The sequence below is a fragment of the Suricata suricatta genome, chromosome 14 (genome assembly GCF_006229205.1).
Source record: "Suricata suricatta isolate VVHF042 chromosome 14, meerkat_22Aug2017_6uvM2_HiC, whole genome shotgun sequence".
Taxonomy (NCBI): Eukaryota; Metazoa; Chordata; class Mammalia; order Carnivora; family Herpestidae; genus Suricata; species Suricata suricatta.
In genome coordinates, this window is record NC_043713.1 from 42,681,171 (window position 1) to 42,698,298 (window position 17,128).

Genomic DNA, 17,128 nt, shown 5'->3' on the forward strand with positions numbered 1-17,128 from the left:
ATCACTAGAGGAACTGGTAAATGTTGTTGGGGCGGGGGAGAATTCCACCCTCTACCTTTCCTCTTCCAGCTGGACTAAGAATTCAATTTACACAAGACAGACTAACAGAGGTAAAAAAACCTCAAAGTTTTATTACGTGTGCATGGAGGTCCAGTCATGAATTTGAGACCCAAAGAAATGAACACGACAGTCTGTTTTTATACATTCTAGACAAGGACAATCAATTTGTGAGGAAACCAGAAGCTGTAATTAGTAAGGAATTCTAAGTGGGCTGAGGTAGTAGATTAGTAAAAAAGTAACAAGGTTTATTTCTACACTTTTCCTGACTAAAGTCTCTTATCTCTGGTGATAAGGATGCCTTTTACTTTGTAGTACAGAGAAGGTATTTTTAATACAGGAGCTTTGTCTCTCACTTTCAGGGGTACAGAGGAGGGTGTTGATGGTCCTTGCACTGGCTATTTGCCAAGTAGCTTCAATTCAAAAGAATCAATATGCCATCATGGGACATTTTGGGGCAGGTTGCTGTGAGCTCCTACAATGTCTAAAGGCTGAGTTTAAAAAGCAAGAAGGAGGGGTACCTGGCTGGCTCAGTTGGTTGAGCTTTCGGCTTTGGCTCAGATCAGGATCTCGCAGTTCATGGGTTTTGAGCCCCGCATTGGGCTCTGTGCTGACAGCTCAGAGTCTGGAGCCTTCCTTTGATTCCGTGTCTCCCTCTCTCTGTGCCCCTCACCTGCTCAGTCTCTGTCTCTCAAAAAATGAATAAACATTAAAAAAATTAAACAAAAAATAAAAAGCAAGAAGAAAACTGGGGAGAAGTGAGTTAAGTGTAGACAAGAGCCATCTAGGTGTCATTTGGTAAAAAGAAATGAATGGAACTAGTTGTAGGCCTTTTCCTAATTGATTTGGAAACTTGTAATTTGGGAATTTGCCAAAAGACATACATTCACAGCAATATTTTTTATACAAATATAGTTTCTTATGCCCAATGAATTTTGATGTTTTTAGCCTCATTATTTGAGGACCATTGCTTTGGGATACATTTGCTTTTGATTTATTGATTCACTTCCATTCTTACACACATGGCAGATATAAAGATAAGTAAGACACTCACCCATTGCCTTCAAGAGATAATGGTGTAGTGCAGTGGTATAGGGTGGAGACCCGGAGATAAGGATGGGCTATGAACTGACAGACTAAGGCGGGATGGTGAGAAAAGTAAGGCAATATCAGATCACCAACATCATCAAAACATATGGCAAAATACAAACAGCACCACAGACTGCTGCCTTGAATCTCTCTCAGCAGCAGGAAGCTCCTGTTTTCACAATTGTTTATTCACCCTCGATACAACCAATTGTATCTCTTGGTTCTTCTTGGGGTTTAGGTGATGTGAGATTGGGGAAATGACCAGCGAAGCAACTCCACATTAATAGGTCACTTTACACAAGCCCAGGGTGTCCAGTCACCCTACATTCTATGTAAAAAGGCATGTTGTGGTGACTCTTAGAGAATGTGAAAGAGTCTCAGGAGTTTGTAGGATGACCCCCCACGACCCTCTTCCTTTCAGAACACTCTGCAATACTTTGTCATCAGACACCCTACCTCGGCCACGTTACACAGTGAGGCTTATATTTATAGAGTCCCAGCATTATCAGTTAGGGAGACTGGTCTTAACATTGGCTTCTTGGGGTCCAGATTCCTGTTCAGTGCTCTAGGTTTGGCCTCTTCCCTCTCGAAGTTGGTCATTTTGAGGGAGTAGAGCTTTTTTGGTTAGCTGGGGACACATGCATACTACACACACACACACACACACACACACACACACACACACACACATGCTCTTTCCTGTACTTTCTTTTCGCACATCAAGCCTTATCTACCTTTACAGAATAACATGTTCGCCTGCTTTACTGAAATTTTCTTCAGTTGGTGCACTTTTCATTCCCCCAACATCCAAAATCTTCTACCCTCTAGTAGTCTTTCTTCTGATCTTTCTCTCCAAGATCACAAACAAATATTCACAACTACATTTTCAAACATGAATTATATATAGTACTAACAAATGGGACTTGTTTACAGCCAAGAAAAGTATACTATTCAATGGAAAGAAGAATATTAATAATTCTTCCCTCTTGGTGCTGGCTCACAGAAACGGGGCTTGACCTTACTTTATGAAATTGCCTACCAGTCAGAATTCATGAACATTATATTTTTTTCAACCATTTGGTCTTAATTATTTGTCTTGAGACTCTTCAGAATTTGTGTCTTTTATTAAAATCTCCCCATAGAACCAGGGCTGTTTGGAGTAGGCTTAGGCCTCAGAGGACAGAGGACAGGAGCGGGGTTTTGGGTGGGGGGACCCAGGCAAGACTACTGTCACAGGCCAGGCAGGAGGTGCTGCCTGAGCCAGAGCCGGGGTGGGGGTGGGGGGAAGGCAGTGCGCATGGAGAGAGGACAGACACAAGGTAGGAACAATGCCCGAGAGGCAAAAAGGGAAAGGAATTTGTGTCAATGCTTTGCCCTTGGATTAATCAAAGGTGGGTTCACATAAACATAAATGAGATACCGAGAGAGGAGAATTTATAGATGGGATGGAGAAGGAAGAGCACCAGCCTTCTAGAATTGCTGGAGCGGCTCGTAGGAAAGCACACTGTGAGGCCGAGCAGAGGCCAAAGGCTGGCCAAGCAGCTCCGTCTCATGCTTTCCTGCTCTCCTTTCCTACCTTCCTCCTTCACGTTTAAAAAAAAAAATTTAAATGTTTACTTTTGAGAGAAAGAGAGAGAAACAGAGACAGAGAGAGACAGAGAAAGAGAGACAGAGAGAGAGACAGAGACAGCGCATGAGTGGGGCAGGAGTAACACAGAATCTGACGCAGACTCCAGGCTCCGAGCTGTCAGCACAGAGCCCGAAGTGGGGCTCCAACTCATGAACTGTGAGCTCCTGACCTGAGCCGAAGTCGGATGCTTAGCTGACTGAGCCACCCAGGCGCCCCCTGAATACTTTTTAAAATGTGTATTTATTTATTATTTTGAGAGAGAGTTTGTGTGCTGGCAGGGGAAGGGACGCGGACGGAGCCCCCCAGACACCCTCCCTCCTTCACTCTCTTTTCTGCAGAGTCCTCCCAAAGCCAGGGAGGCTGCGGCAGCTCTGGCTCTTCTTCCGGAGAGTGCCTTTGCGGGGACCAGCTACAAGCAGCCTCCGTTTGGGTTTTGCCAGTTGGTCTGGCATGTGATGAAGTATTGAGGATTGGCGCTCAGGAGAAAAGGCAGAACACTCGACAGCTATTTGGAAGTCCTCTGCTTCGGGATGAGCATTGAAGGGATGAGAGCAAATACATTTTCTGGAAAACAGAGAGGAGAGAAGTCTCACTAGAGAGCTCCAGGGCCAGACACAGGACGGAAGAACAGAGATGAGGTAAAGGAAGAAGCAATTGGAGGGAAAAACAAAGAGGATGAACAGAGGCAGGGAGGAGGGGTTTAGGGGGAGGGATGCTGATCAGCAGGGCGATGTTGCAGAAAGAGAATATAGCCAGGGCGGTGGTGGATTTGGGAACCCAGGGAAGAGCCGTGTGAGCAGAGTGTCCGGATGGGGACTGCAGGCCGTAAAGAATGGGCAGGTGTTGCAGACAGTAAATGAAGAGGAATTGAAGGCAGAAACAGTGGCTTGAAGAATTAATAAGAAAAGTGTTAAGTTTTAAATGCATATGTACTTTACCAAATGCTCGTTCACAAAGCAGAGGTGGCCAATAGAAAGGAAGGGTTTGAATATACAGTGGAGAATGAAAAGTGGACCACACACACACACACACACACACACACACACACACACGCATGCATTCACACATGTCCTACTATACAATATTGAGACGAAAGTGCCTTCCCCGGGTGTCTGAGGGATGTGGCCCCTCACAGGAGTGAATGACTTGATGAATGGAAAAATGAGAGCTCCATGTTTGCCCCTACATGTAACTTGCAGCCTATTCAGAGACACATGACAAAATTCGATATATACGTCCCGCTGTGTGCACACTTAGGAAAAGCTATCCACATACACTCTACTTGGTTTGTCCTCCGTGCTCAGCCACAATCTTTACTCGCCTCAAAAACACACTCTTGTTCTTACTCACAGCCAGAAAATCAGTTAGTCAGTGTCCAAGACCGAGCTCCCTCCAAATGCTGCCTCCCTAGAGTCCACAGAGGCGTCCATGTAGAAAAGTCCCTAGCTGAAGCGTGTGGCAGCCTGTAATCACATTATTAAGGACACTTTTCCTTCGTTGATGTACCCAGTCAGCTCCTTGCTTGCCACTGCTCACGGGGACTTAGTTATAACATCTTGGTGTCGGTTATGTTTTGAAAACTAAACACATTTCTCCCCTCCATCTGAGTAGTTAAATTATAGTTAGAAATGCACGGTTTAATCACAGTATGCCAGACACAGGAATAATTGGTAATCTTCCTTCTTTCCTACTTGGAAATGAACCAAAAAAAGAGTAAAGTTAGTTATGGATATTATTTAATTTCCTTGGGAGGACACGAGCCATCAGAATTTGAGCGTTTGTGCTTTCTTAACTTCATGTGAAAATGTCGCAGGTGTATTTTTAGTAATTTCTTCAGGGATTTTAAAGAAGAAATTTTCTATTTTAATATATGTTGATGACAATGATCCGGATAAGAATCCACAGGGGAATTTAGCAAAGATGCTGTCAATGAACAAAGGAGGCAGGAGGGAGCCCTCTAGCTCCCTGGCTCCAGATAAGAAGGCCGTTTTCCTGTCCCCTCCTCCTCCCCACTTTGACTCTGTGTCATTGCTTGCTAGAGTAAAGAGGCTCCTATATTGTGAGCCATACTGCTTGGGTTACTTTTCTCCCTTCTAGCCTTACAACTGCATTTGCTTTGAAAGCATGATCACCGCATTCTGTCTCCTATCCCTGTTTACATCAGTCCTACAGAAAGCTGAGAACCTCATGTCATGCCTCATTCCCCTAATTTGAATCCCCTTCACCGCCATCCCCTGCACAACCTGTCTTCCTCATCACTGCCAAGCACCACATCGAGTTTATTTGTTGGTCTTTTCCCCCCAATTACAGTGTAGCTCACTGTCATGTCCCCGGGTTCTGGAACAGCGACGGGCACACTGTAAGCACTCCATAAATATTGGTTGAGTGATGGATGGAAAAAAAAAATGAGGAAAGGAAAGTTTGAACTTGACACAGGCTTGGATGTGGTCTGAGACCAAGCACAAGCTCCAGGATAGGAGGTCTGAGATGTCTCTAGGGTCCCATTCAGCGGTTGGTATCAGGAGGGCAGGGAAAGATAACAGGCACAAGGACTGGGTGGTCTCTTTAGGTAGAAATTAATTCCTATAATGAGATGCCATCTTAATGATTTGCTGCAGGCTTCAGCTTGTATTGCTTCAAAAAATAACTATCTTCAAAGCTCTTGAGAAGCAGTTACTATTTACATGATGGTTTTTTGACATGAAGGCAGAATTTATGAGTGCCTTTTTCAGGTCAACAGTTGCCTTCACAGAGGCTGAAGTCGTTTTTTTGTTTTTTGTTTTTTTAGGGTTGGAAAACGAGTTTCTTTTCTTTTATCATTTATTGTCAAGATGGTTTCCATGTAACACCCAGTGCTTATCCTGACAAGTGCCCTCCTCCGTGCCCATCGTCCCCCTGCCCCCCTCCCCCTCCCCCATCAGCCCTCCGTTTGTTCTCAGTAAGGCTGAAGTAGTTTAAACAAAATGCAAAAGTAGTAGACGATATGCCAGCATATCCCAGCATAACTGGTGCCCAACTCATGTTTGTAAGGGGAGCAGAAGTATTCAGACCTGGGCAAAATTTGAAGTAGGCAGAGTCTATTTTCTACTTAACTTTGTGGGGCTGTTTCTATGCTCTGTCTTCTACGCAGCCTGAAAGGCCCTTTTGGAGACCACCTAAATTCCTCTTTCGCTGTGCTCCCTACAGAAATAACTGCATGGGTTTTGCAGAATCATGCTTTCTCTTATAAGAGGTAGCGATACTGGCTTAATCAGACAAAAAAATTCTAGCAAATTCCTTGCTTAATGACCATAGCACCCAAGAACTGAACAATGGCTAAAATGATCAAGGTTTTTTGAAAGTTAAAATGATCAAGGTTTTTTGAAAGGTCCCTAAGGAATGATGCTGCCATCAGAAACGTCAGGCAGTGTGGCAAGACGGGGATGGAGGTATTTGAGAGGGACTGGACTTTTTGGGCTAAGACTTTAAAACCTAACTGAGAGTGTGGAAAGACTGTATAGGTCCAGAGGCCATTTTTTAAAGAGGGGGTTACATAATCCTTTCATTTCCAGTAAGAGATTTGAACAGAACACTTAGACATCCTTGTATGCACACATACAGTATGATTTTCATATTTTCTTTCTTGATAGGAGAAATTTTAGGTTTTAATGTCAGATCTCCTCATATTTCTACCTGTCAGGAATAAATTGAGCATGTGTTAGACTTCCTAAGATAAATGTTTTGTGATTTTTCTGTTGCTAAAAGAATCGATGCATAGAAGACACCGTAAGATAGATAGCCAAGTGAGAATGTCAGTTTAGATCTAATTTTCCATTGTTTCTGTTTTGGAGATGGTAGAGTGAATATCAACAGTCAGGGAAGTTTAGGGGGATTCATGATCTGCCCCTGGAGCGTGAAGCAACCCTGGCACAAAAATTATATATTAGAATACGTCAGTTACCCCCTGCTCCAACCGGTGCAGTAGAAGGATAAACGAAGTACAAATATATTCTATTTCATGTTACTGCAAGACAAATCAGCAAGGGTTTTTTTAATCAAAATTTGTTTTACTAAGGTATCATTTTATATTGTTTCTGATTCCTATTATATCCTAAATCCAAAAGGTATCTCCTATATTAAAATGTCCTAGGTAACAATTATGGTTCATAAATGAAAAAAAAACTGTAAAAGGAAAGACTGTGGGTCAAGTGGAGATAGTGTGGACAGAAAATGAGAGAATAAGCCATTTTGAGTGACTTAAAAATTTTTTTTAATGTTTTCTTTATTTTTGATACAGAGAGAGACAGAGCATGAGAGGAGGAGGGGCAGAGAGAGAAGGAGACACAGAACCGGAAGCAGGCTCCAGGCTCTGAGCTAGTTGTCAGCACAGAGCCTGACGCGGGGCTCGAACCCACGAACGTGAGATCTGACCTGAGCCGAAGTCCGAGGCTTAACCGACTGAGCCACCCAGGTGCGCCTTGAGTAACTTTTAAGTTCAGATACATGCTCATATATTTTTTGGATCCTCACAATAGGAGGTGAAGGAGGTTCAGTCAGCACCTAGGACTTTGATTAGAATCTAGGGTTTCCTCACCATGTTCTGGAAGTAATGTCAATCTTTAAAGTGCAACTTCCCTTACTTTTCCTCTTCCTTCCTCTCAGTCAGTTCATTACACGATGCTTTACAAGAATATAGCTGGACTCTGGGGAATTTAGAATTTCCTCTGTATGAAGAAAAATTCTTATTTAAAGATTTTTAAGTTTATTTATTTAATTTTGAGAGAGAGAATAAATGGGGCAGGAGAAGAGAGAGAGAAAGAAAGAGAGAGAGAGAGAGAATGGGAGGGGGGACAGAGGGAGAGGGAGAATCTTAAGCAGGCTCTGCACTGTCAGTGGGGAGCCCAATGCAGGGCTTGAACTCATGAACTGTGAGCTGAGCTGAAACCAAGAGTCAGACACTTAACTGACTGAGCTACCCAGGGATGCTGAAAAATGCTTATCTTAAAAGTAGTGATTATTTTTAAAATAACCTATATTTTCCAATTCTTGTAAAAACATTTTTAACAGAAAAGACATCTACTCCATCCAGAAATCCTTATGACAGCTATAAAAATTAAGACTTGAAGATCATAAGTTTCTCAAATTCTGATCATTTTCACTAAAAAACTCGCCACTGGAGAAAAGGTAGCAAGTTACAGCTAAAAGCATTTATTATAGGTCTTTAACTTAATTTAAAAAATTAACAGTCCAAAAATAAGGAAACTGTGGATGAAGTAGGTGAGGATATTGGTACTCATGTATTACACAGTTCATGATTTTGTAGTACAAATAGGCAATGGAGACCTTGAACAGACATTTGACATAGTTTTAGCTAATATTCCCAGGGGTTTGTCTAAATTGGTGGGCAATACATATCCAAGATGTAAATTGCCACTTTGTTGAAGTTATTCCTAAAGTTGTAATGTAAAGCAAATGATACAGATGTCCCTATGAAAGTTAGGTTCATTTGAATAGGGGCATTTATTTTCAACTTTGAGTGAAAATTAGTGATTCTTGGGTAATTTCCTGGAATTCTTATTTATTTGCTTTAAATTTTATTTATTTATTTTGAGAGAGAGAGCATGAGCAAGCTCTGCATGGTCAGTGCAGAGCCCCATGTAGGGTTTGAACTCATGAACCTGTGAGATCATGACCTGAGCTGAAGGAAAGCAAGAGTCACTTAACTGACTGAGCCACCCACCCAGGTGCCTCTGGAATTCTAATTTGGTTGTTACTTTAAAAAAAAATCTTTCCAGGTGATTCTGATGTGAAGTCAAGTGCAGGGTAGAGTGGCAAATGGTGTGTAGGATGATATGTGAAGGGCTGAAGTGAACTCAGGATGAAGGTGGCTAGAGAAAGGAGCCCAGACTGCAGAAAGTGGGACATCTCCCAGGTGAGGTAAAGAACAAATAAAGAGAAGAAGACTCGCCAGGAAGAGCAAGAACAGCTGTGGGAATGAATACTCATGGACACTTAAAAGGAAATGAAAAGGCTGATTTTTGAAGGCTCCCTTTGAAAAACAGAAGAAAATCTGTAGAAAAGGGAAGATGCATTTCACCATACCTGACACATAGTAGGTGCTCAAAAGATATTTTGTTATTGAATAAATGGGTGGACCAGATTATGGAAGGACTTAAGAGCCAAACAAAATAATTTATATTTCTTATCCACCATATATTTCCAGTGGCTAACATATATTAGAAACTCCATCAGTAATTTCTTAATTGTTGATTGATCAATGTGCCTTGCAAATAGTATCCACTATTAAATGGTTGATATTATTATTAAAATTATGATTATCATAAGTTGAACACCTTTATTTTTCAGATGGAAAAATTCAATGATTTGTTTATATAATGAAATAGTTTCCATTTTAGTCTGAAGGAATAGTTCAGAGAAATCATATTGGCTTTTTCTCTTAAAGTTTATTTATTTTGAGAGAGAAAGAGAGAGAGAGCACGTGAGAGAGAAAATGTGTGCATTAGCAAAAGGGAGGCAGAGAGAGAGGGAGAGTGCAGAGCCCGAGGTGGGGCTCGATCTCACCACCGACCATGAGATCATGATCTGAGCTGAAATTAAGAGTTGGATGCTTAACCTACTGAGCCACCCAGGCATCTGAAACCATATTGTTCAAAGCCATTCTATCATGTTCCAAGAAGACATTTTATACAAACAGCATCACACCAGGTATATAGAATTAGAGCTCCTACAATAAAATCCTCCCACAAAATGTGAAAACAATGAATTCACGTAAGAATTCAATTAGGAATATGTTCTATGGATTTCCTAACTGAACAAAGCATGAAAATATTTGTATCCTTATAGCACTTACATTGTAACTGAAGGAGCAGAAAATAAGCAAAAATATGTAGTGGTATAAAATATGGTAAATGGTAAAGAGAAAAAAGCATAGAAGGGGACTGTAGAGGGGGAACAGTGGGAAATACCAGTGTCAAAAATGGTGGCCAAATAGTCTTACTGGGAGGGGAAACACTTGCATTAAGACCCCAAAAGAGGGATGAATGGAGCAAGCCTTGAAGATGAGGCTACCTGGCAAAGTATATTTAAAGCCGAAGGAAAGGCATGTGTAAAGGACCTGAGGCAACAGCAAGGAGGCCAGCTTACCTTGAGTAAGGAAAGAACCATAGGATATCCACGTAGGGCCTCCTAGGTTACAGCAGGACTTTGGCTTTTCCCTTCAGTGATATGGGAAGCCACCCTCCTCATGAACTGTTTTTTGCTCCTGATTTGGTCATGTTCCTGGCTGCCACATGCCTCTTTATGAGGCTGTTTGCAATGTTATTAACTAGGATTTATTGGTCCCTCCTGGGTTCTCTTACTATTTCTTTCTATTGAATTACACACCCCCTTTATTTTTGATAAAAAGAGGTAGTTTTCCTTCTTCTTTCCCTGGGTTACAAATATCTTGAGAGTACCTTATTCATATTTATGTGTCCAGAGACCTCCAACGTAAATTCTGTATATAGTAGGTATTTACCAAATATTTTATGTACGTTTGTGTCTTTATGTAGTCTTTATATAGCTTTTCAACTTTGTTTATGATGAATCTGATTATATAATACCACACAAGTGCAGAACAAGTGATATTGGCGATGACTGAACCAAATTTGATTATGTCTGAATCAAATTCATGCATTGTTTATTTGAAAAAAAAATTGCCTGTATTAATGTGTGGCATTTTTTGAGCAATAAATTAATGTGCCATGCCGTTGATGGTCAAAAACACTTAACGATATTGCAGTCTGAGTTTCATCTGGAGTCATTTGAAACAACCTTGCAATTCCTTTGGAATTCATTCTGTGAACTATAGTGCTGGAATTAGTCTTAGGAGTGTGATTTGAGGGTATTGAAAGGCCCCTGCTTGCCCTAAAATATTTCCACTATAAAGACCGCCTCCTCCCTACCCTTACCCGGATCCTTTATCCTTCAGTCTGCACCTCTGGAGCAATTTTATTCTCATTTAGCAAAGGAAAGGGCATTGCTCTTAGAAAGCTTTTATAGGATGCATGCTGATGCTAAGAACTTGGAATCACTCTGAGAACAGCCTGGCGAAGACCTTGTTAAAAATTATGCTGTACTTGCACCTCTCTTAAACAGCTCAAGACAGACCAGTGTTTTATCTATCTATCTATCTATCTATCTATCTATCTATCTATATCTATCTATCTGAGGGCCTTTAATTTTGCAGGCTACTAATGACAAGTGATCAGCCCTCTTCCTCGGTCGTCTATTGGATGCAACAATTCAATCAGCTTTGATAATTTGGAATAACAAGCCTTCCGCCAAGGGACTGGCTCCTCTGATTTGAAAGTAAATGTCTTAACCTCCCTCGCCATGACATTTATTTCCCATAAATGGTGCTGGCTTTGCGTTCACATTCTTTCAGCAGCAGGAGACCATTATCCTGTGAGAATGTTCTCTCCCCTTTCACATTATCTCTTAATTATTGCCCTCTTTTCAACAGACAATGCCTTTAGGAATTTTCATGTAATTTTTCCTCTCCATTCCTCCTAGGGCTTGTACGGCCACGGGAGGGGATTTGGGTATTAACCCCAGAAAGTCCAGTATAATGAATCTTGTAGACAGCTGGCTCAGTATCCAAGGAATCCTTTGAGAAGGGCCCTGAGCAACTTGCAAGGCAAATGCTTGGGAACTAAGACATTTGCATGAACGCCTTCGAGGGCAAGGAGGGGATGACAATGCAAATCTCAAGGCCGGCCCAGATGGGGTGGAAGATTTAGTTTTTCCCACATGCTAGTCTCTCAAGACCATCCCTTTTATTTATTTATTTTAAAGAAAAGGTTTCATCTCTCCCACTAATATAAATAGCCTTCACTAATGTAAATCGCATTTCTGCTGTGTGGCGGAGCCTGTAGCCAGCCAGATTAAAACAATAGCTGCAAAAACCCTGAGAACTCTCCCTGATGCATCTTAATGACTGTTTGTTAACTTCAAAACTGACCATTTAAATGCTAACCCTATTAAGCAAGTAATCCAAAACATAAGCACCCAGCTTGAATCATTAGCATTTAATTGTCTAACATTTTCTATTGTTAGTTTACAATGCAGGGTAAATTCTTCATATAAATATATAACTATAAATAAAAATACACACAAACACATGTTTTTAAAAATGCACTTTAGGACCCATGTTTATGTCCTGGCATAAATGCTTCTCCTGCATTCTGTATGAATCCATGGGAGCCTAGGTTTAAGGTTACCATTCTCTGCAGAGGCAGAAGTGTGTACAAAATCTATTAAGAAGACCCCTTCCCCCATTACCCCTTCCCCCCTTCATGCATTTGGATGTTTGATGAAGGAATTCACAGAATTCTGTTGAATTTGTTGTCAGTATTTATTGATTACAATTGTGATGTCATATAACAGGGAAAATGGGTTGCACACATATCTGGTGGTGAACGAGTTGGGCTGAAGTTTTTTTTCCCCCAATTTCTTTGAAAATACAGGAAAAAAATTAATTCCTGGTGATTTTTTCAACATAATATAAAGGTCACTGACAATAGCCCACCTATAGATGCTGATGTGTGACATTTAAACTGAATACAAGGAAAGCATGATAAGCATTAAAAAGAACTACTTGCTTTCAAGATAATGCTGTTTACCAAATGATTTCTCTTTGGGAAAAAATATAATGCACCATTTCATTTTATTTCCCAGACATTTCTTGAAAAACATACACAGATAGAGTCTTTGAGAATGTGAATAAAGATTAAAACGTCCATGACTTTATCTACTGATTCATAAATAATATTTTACAAATGTGGTCTGGGCTGTCCAAACTGTCCCCTGGGGAAATATTTTTGGGTGATATTTTCAGTTGTTAAGTTAGCTGAAAAAAATATCGAGGGCTTGTGGAGTTATAGGTACATGTTGCCAAAACTAACAGTTGTAAGAAAAGAAGTCATTTAGAAAATGGTTCATTTTTGCACATATATGCAAAACCAAACTGGGATACAACCAATTGGACTGATTGGCTTTCTCTCTGTGAAATTGAATGGTTTAACTGAATTAATGAAACTAACCTGTTGTAGCATTATACCAGAGTGGAATCTAAGTGCAGGTGAGGTATTCCTTGGACATTCCTGGCTACCAAGGAACAAAGGACAGGGGTTTACATGCTTGCCATGGTGATGTGGGAAACTAAGGCAAGTGAAAAATTAAATTCCCATACTGCCTACAGCCCATTGACAAGTCCTTGAAATAAGCAGAGTGACCTCCCTCTAGGAGCTCACCTGCCTTGATGATGAGGACACTTTGGTAGGATCAAAAAGGAATCTTGGCTTAACATTATCCTGACCCCCCCCTCACTCCAGGATCCTGCTGAAAGGACACAGGTCTGAACCAAACTGACTCCATGACAGGCTTTAAGTTTCCCCTCTGAACCAGAAGGCCTAAGTTTCAGTTTCCCTGAAACTATCAGGCAGTTACACATTGCCCAAGGCAGGAGAGACCACCTTCGCAACACCCAATCAGTAAAGGCCAGCAACCACCATCCACATTCCCAAGGGTGAGGCCTATAGATAGAAACTATAGATAGGACCCTGCTGCCTAATGTTCAAGTTAGCCCGTTAGTCGCCGAACAAAACCCTGGACTCGCTCTGTAATAGGTTAATTTCAAAACTACTCTGAATATTGTGATTGGGTCCCGCCAAAAGTAACGAATGCTCTAAACAATGTGTATGGTTAAAATTGCTGCCAATGCTGTTATGCAATAATGATTGGATCACTGTACCTGTGTCACAATTTCCTGTAACTCCCCCTCCCAAACCCATAAAATCCCTGCTCAGCCCTTGTTTGGGGCTCTCAGCACGGATCCACTGCGTTGGTGAAATCTGAGAGACCGAGCTTAAGCCCGTAATAAAAAGCCCTTTGCTTTTGCATGTGTGACTCGGTCTCCCTGGTGGTCTCTGGTTTTGGGCGACGATACTGCAATCTGGGCATAACACTGCAAGTCTACTTTAACAAATAAAAATTCCTTTGGACACTTACTTTGTCTCAACTCCCCAAAGATACATGTTGGCAATCATACTCCAAGCTTATGGCCCCCTGATATACATCTGAAGGGTCTCATGACTGAGGTTTTACTACACATTAATAAATGGCATTTTCCTAACACCTAGGCCTTCAGAACCCTGGAAACCTTGCTTCCAAAATACCTTAGGAACTTACTCTATCCCTAACTCCCTCCTAACCTGAAGCTATGTAATGAGTTGCTCATCACAACCCCAGTGCAGCTGTTTCTGCCCATGTGTCCTGTCCCCATGCTTTAATAGAATCACCTTTCTCAGGGCACCTGGGGGGCTCAGTTGGTGAAGGAGCGACTTTGGCTCAGGTCATGAGTTTGAGCCCTGCACTGGGCTCTGTGCTGACAGCTCAGAGCCTGGAGCCTGCTTCATAGTCTGTGTCTCCCTCTGTCTCAGCCCATTCCCAGCTTGCACTTGCTTGCCCTTTCTCTCACTCTATATCTTTCTCTCTCTCTCTCAAAAATAAACATTAAACATTTAAAAATAAATAAATAAATAAATAAATAAATAAATAAAATCACTGTTTGCACCAAAGATGTCTTCAAGAATTCTTTCTTGGCCATCAGCTCTGAACCCCATCGTCACCCCCAAATCTCATCAGAATCCTCACCCCCATCAGAGCTCTTAAGAAACTGCTGAGACCTGGCAGGTTCCTGGAGTCTGAGGGGTGAGCTAAGAGGAAAGAAGAGGAGAAGCAGGCGCAGGAGCCGCTCTCTGGATGAGGATCTGTTCTGCAGGTCCAGAGGTGGTGCGGGGAGCAGGCTCTGGCCGGCTGAAGCAGTGGTTCTCCATGCTCGCTGCCCGCCATAATCACCCTCTAACCACGCATCACCCGGGCCACACCTGAGACCCATGATAGTCAAGGCTCCTGATAGGCTGCAGGCCTTGCTTGTTGCTCTGACCCGCCCCCCAGGGGACTCCCAACGTGCATCTGAATTAGATAGGGCGCTCTATAAAGGGAGGGCAAGGGGCAGGTAAGCTTGCCGCCCTTCCTGTTCTCCACCACCCGAGTGGGGAGGAAGGGTAGACTCTTCGCTGGTGCTGGTGGGAAGAGTGGAGACCTGACCTCATCTCTGTGGGCAAGGTGAGTGCTGACGTCATGGAAGTGGGGAGAATGGGGGTTCGGGAAGGAGGAGGGGGCCGAGGGGGAGGTAGCCTGTGTCACCAGGTCAGTCGAGGACTGGGAGTGGGTTTCCCACATAGCAGGTGTGAGAGCCGCATCCCAGGTACAGGGGGGAAAAACGCCAGTGTCGGGGTCTGTCCTCAGTCTCGGCAGCCATCTATGTTGGGAATTACCTCCTAAGCAGAAGTAGTACACTAATCCTTTAAAAGAAAAATTTTTAAACATTTATTTTTGAGAGTGAACAATGTAAGAGGGGTAGGGGAGAGGGACTGAGGATCTGGAGCAGGCCCTAAGCTGAGAGCAGATAGGCAGAGAGCCGGATGTGGGCCTCAGACTCCCAAACCTCCTCTGCACCAAGCAGAATGGTACTAGGAGGCTTAACCCACTGAGCCACTCAGGTGCCCCAACGAGGTAGTCCTTCTGAAGTACAGACGTGAAAGCCAGTCAAGCTTTTGCTTCTAATATGACATTGTGACCTCAATTGATACACTATAACCAGAGGCCTGTAAGTTTCTGGTGATTTAGGCCACAGCCTGTTGACTGAAGTAAAACACCATGACAAAGTAATTTGGGGTGGGGTGGTGGGGAGGAATATAGACCGCACACCAAACGTTACTATCAATTGAAGAAAGGAAAACAAGCATTTATTGAGTGCCTACTACTAGCAGAGGGTAATGCACTCAGTGTTTTTAATGTATTTTCACTTTATCTTTACGATACTGTAAGACTTCACCTATTTTGTAGATCAAATCCTTGAGCTTAGAAATTACACTAAGTGATTGGTCAACTGGGTAATTTTGAAGTCGATAAGACAATATTAAAACAGTTGGTTTGTTTATAGGGTAACAGGAAGGAGGTTATTGATAATAAACCATTGGGTTTCAATTTTGTCTTTGGGATTCAACCCAAAGTTGCAAACGGTATCTAGTATGTTGGAAGACAGACTTAGGATGAAAAATAGACCCAAGTTAGCAGAAATGATAGTTCAAGACCAAGAGCATGAAACTGTTACCATATATTGGGGGCCACCTGGGTGGCTCAGTTAAGTGTCTGACTTCGCACAGCTCATGATCTTGCGGGTCTTGAATTCGAGCTGCATGTCCGACTCTGTGCTGACAGCTCAGCGCCTGGAGCCTGCCTTAGATTCTGGGTCTGCCTCTCCTCACCCACTCACACTCAGTATCTCTCTCAAAAATATTTAAAGATGCGTATCTTTGCCTATACACACATTAAAGAAAAGGAACGGTTTCAAAAAGAGTTGAGAAACCTATAAATAGCAATTCTTATTCAAACAGGATCACTTTTTTTTCTTGAACATGTGGCTGTCAAAGAAAATGATGGCATTTTAGGCATCTTGATACATAATACATAGCAAAATTGGTTAATACATGCAAAGCACTTTGCAGTGACCAGTCCCAAAGTGCTAAATGATTATCAGCTGTCAAGTCTGAGCCTCACTAGGGAAAGTCTTGTGTTAAGTGGGAGATGCCTGTCTCTCCTACTATATGTGATTTACTATGGGCTTTGCACGAATCTCCTCTTACCCTAATGATAACCTGCTGGTGAGGGACGATTTCCATTCTACAGGTGAGAAAACAGCCATAGAGATGTTAAAGAACTTGGACCGGGTTATTCAGCTAATGTGTTCTGGAGCTGGGTTCTAAACTTGGGCATTCAGACTCCAGGAGCTGGTCCTTCAGATCCTAAGATTCGAATTTTTTTGAACATGCAGATTCCAGGATTTTGGTTTTTTAATTACCTATTTTAACCGAATATATAGCTTTTATCTCCTTGTATACATGTCTACTAATGCTATGAATTAGCATATTGAGAAGAACCTGTTAATGTTCTGATTTTGGTGAGTGGGGCCATAGTGGACTAAAAGATGTTAGCTTACAAACGTTAAAAATCAGTTTATCAGGTAATACTTGCCTTGGTATTGTCATGTTATTCATTTCACTGTGGGGGATCCCCCAGACTTTGTCAGAAATCTTCCTATACCCATCACCTACCCATGACCTTTTTATGATGACTGGTTCTATGAGACACATCACCCAATTGCTCCCACCCTGTTAGAATTTCAGAAAGATGCTGTTTTTAATTTTTAACTTCCTGATTAAAGGAGTCTGTTGGCAACCCTGAGAC